The following is a 3,429-nucleotide window of genomic DNA, read 5'->3' as shown; positions in this document are numbered from 1 at the left end:
AGAGTGGCATGAAAAGTCTGGCGGAGTTTTACAGCTTAATTCGTAGGTTTGAAAGGGAAAGTGTTAGTGGCTCAGTCCTACTGACTCTTTGTGATCCATGGACTGTGGCCCCAGGCCCCTCTGTCCGTGGGGTTCTCCAGGAAGAACACTGGAGTGGGGTGCCATGCTCTCCTCCAGGGGCTTTTCCCCACCCAGGGATCGAGCCCCGGTCCCCCGCACTGCAGGCGGATTCTTTACTGTCTGGGCCACCTTGGAAGCCCAAATTCACAGGTTTGGGGAAGCCACTTTGTGACCCACGCGCAAATGAGGGAGTTCGACGGTCTCCTTCCGCTGGCGCCGAACTTCAGGACTTGCTGGGCCCCCTTAGGCAGCGAGTCTGCGCTCCGCAGGCTGTAGTTTCTGCGCTGACAGCACAGCGGCATCACTCCAGCCCCTCACTCCCTTAGATGCTGGTTCTTAACTTACTGAAAAGAAAACACCCCCTCAAAAGCGGGCATTTTGCCTTAGAACTTGGGCCAGGTTCTCCTTCCTTCATCGGGGAATGATGCTGGGTGGACCTCTGCCCATCAAAGGATAGGGCGTGAGTCTGAGATCGTTTTAGCTGGGCAGAGAATGCCCTATTAAACTTGAATTATATTCAAGAACATTGGTGCTCTTTTAAGTTATTCTTCAATCTTTTTGAATAATTGAAGCTCACTTTGCAGCTATCTGGCTGCAACACTTTTTACCACAGTTAAGTATCTGTTTTTAATGAAAAGAGGGATAACTTCAAGTTTTTTTTTTTTTTAATTATTTGTTGTTTATTTCTGGCTGTGCTGGGTCTTGGCTGCTGCCCATGCTCTGGGTGTCCTGTATGGGCTCCTGGGGCCAGTGGCTTCTCTTGCTGGTGACCCCAGGCTCTAGAGCACGCAGGCTCAGGCATTTGGAGCGCGGGCTTCAATGCCCTGGAGCAAGTGGCATCTTCCCAGACCCAGGATCGAACCCATGTCCCCTGCATTCTTAACCACTGAACCACAAGGGAAATCCAAGTTTTGGGTTTTATATACCTGTATCTTCAAATATTTAAGCACTTTCAATAGATAGCTGCCATTTTCTCCCACCTGTGGGGAGACCGTAATTCACAGGAAGGGCTTCCCCTGTGGCTCAGTGGCAGAGAACCTGCCTGCCAATGCAGGAGGCCCAGGTTCGATCCCTGGCTGGGAAGATCCCCTGGAAGAGGAGATGGTAGTCCACTTCAGCAGTCTTGCCTGGGAAGTCCCATGAACCAAGGAACCTGGCAGGGTTGCAAAGGAGCTGGACATGACTTAGCGACTAGATAACAACAAATACGCAGGACATCCATTTGATTCTCTGCGAGAGTATGGCTGTGTGGCTGAGATGGCAAATTATGGGCTAAAGGATTCTGCAGAGCATGCTTGGTTGGAGAAAGGATTCAAGAGGATGAGCGTATACTTATGCGGCAAAAATAAATCAGATATTTCTATGAGCCGGATCTTATTCCGAGCTGGTGTTGGGGATATTGCTGCTGCTTGTTGCTAATAGAGTTGTACAGACTAAATCAGTGGTTCCTAAAATAAGTCCCCGTATATAGAAAAATGTACACTGTTTCATGGCAGGATGAGGAAAAAAACATGAGAAAACCTGTAACACTATAACATACGTAATTTTAAATCATAATCATTTATGTTGTATTTTTCCTTTATTGTTAAAAACATTCTCTTCCATAAAATGATGATGGTAGGATGTTATTGTTTTGGTGAATGTTTCCATGTCCTTATTGAATGAATCAGTAAATTGACAATATTATATCAGTCCCAATCAATTTTTCAAATTGGTGTGAAAAATCCTAAAAATCATGAACCTCTGGATTAAGTTTTTTAAATGTTAATAAAATAGGTGACTTTTTTAATTAAATAGACTCACATCAGGAACACTGCATTTTTTTAATTGTGTCACTTTTTATTTTGTATTGGGGTACAGCCAACTAACAATGTAACAGTTTCAGGTGAGCATGAATGGGCCCAGCCACTCATGCAGGTGTGTCCACTCTCCCCCCAACTCCCCTCCCGTCCAGCTGCCACATACCCCTGAGCAGAGCTCCCTGTGCTGCACAGTGGGTCCGCGCTGGTCATCCGTTTTAATCCATTTTAAATACAGCAGTGCGTCCAGGCCCATCCCAAGCTCCCTGACTGTGCCTCTCCCATGGCAACCATAAAAGGACATTGCACTTTAAGGATCTGTGAGCCACTCAGAGAAATCTGGTCTTCAGAAAACCTGATTATGTATCAGCTCATTTGCTAAGAGATGGAAGAAAGAAGAATCAAAGTCAGGCGGAAGGCTCACAAGGGTGCTGGGCCCTGCTCCTTGTTTCATAAACTCTTTATTCCTCTCACCCAAAATGCCAAGCTTTCAGGTGTTTTTGGCTTCCATTTGTTCCTAATTCATGTATTCTGCTTCATGGCCTTTTCTCCAGTGCTATTTTTACTGTTTGATTTTAGTAAACAAGAATGTACTTTTCAAGGGCTTCTTTCAAAGGTTCCCGTCTGGACTGGTGTCTCTGGCTGTTTGGCAAATTGCCTCCAACTTTAGCCGCTGACAGCAGCACCTATTTATTTCTCTGCAGTTTCCGTGGTTCAGGCAGGCTGGGCTGGGTCCTGCATGGGGATTCAGTCTGTGTCAGCCAGGGCTGTGGTTTCATCTGAAGTCCCAGCTGGGGAACGATCCACTTCCAGGCCTCCTCACTGGCTACCAGAAAGATTTAATGCCAAGTAGGTTGTTGGACAGACCTCATTGCATTCTCCCTGGGTATTGACTGGATGTCAGCCTCAGTTCCTTGTGGGCTTCTCCACTGTGGCAGCTGGTTTCCTCAGGGACAGCAATCAAGAATCTGTTAGGAAAGAGAAAGTTACTATCTTTTGTAACCTAATCACAGAAGTGAGCTCTCATCACCTTTGCTATAGTCTATTAACTAGAGGAATGGTAAAGAGTCTGCCTGCCAATGCAGGAGATGAAAGAGACACAGGTTTGATTCCTGGGTAGAGAAGATCCCCTGGAATAGGAAATGGTAACCTACTTCAGTATCTTGCCTTGAAAATTCCATGGACAGAGGAGCCTGGCAGGCTACAGTCCATGGGGTCACAAAGAATTGGACTTGACTGAGCACGCACACAGGCAAGCGACTAAGACCCCACAGGCTGCAAAGCACAACGGCGTGTTAGTTACACGCAGGTCACAGTCAGCTCCAGACACAAGAGGGCAAGCACCAGGATTGAAGCTCATTGTGTGTCGTTTCAAAATCTGAGTACCATGCTCTATCTCATCTCCTTAATCCTATTTTTCTTATAACATCTACTACTACAAAGATCATGGCATCTGGTCCCATCACTTCATGGGAAATAGATGGGGAAACAGTGGAAACAGTGTCAGACT

The 3,429-nt window shown here is 46.4% G+C and overlaps 1 non-coding gene across 1 annotated transcript; it reads left to right on the top strand.

The window, feature by feature from the left end:
* The first annotated feature begins 1,132 nt into the window (after positions 1-1,132).
* Positions 1,133-1,204, top strand: TRNAG-GCC (transfer RNA glycine (anticodon GCC)). Its single transcript has one exon. It is a non-coding gene; the product is annotated as a tRNA-Gly (tRNA).
* The last annotated feature ends 2,225 nt before the right edge of the window (positions 1,205-3,429 follow it).

The sequence above is a fragment of the Bos taurus genome, chromosome 13 (genome assembly GCF_002263795.3).
Source record: "Bos taurus isolate L1 Dominette 01449 registration number 42190680 breed Hereford chromosome 13, ARS-UCD2.0, whole genome shotgun sequence".
NCBI classification, from domain to species: Eukaryota; Metazoa; Chordata; class Mammalia; order Artiodactyla; family Bovidae; genus Bos; species Bos taurus.
The sequence above is the reverse complement of the archived record's forward strand: the minus strand, read 5'-3'. Positions and strand labels throughout refer to the sequence as shown.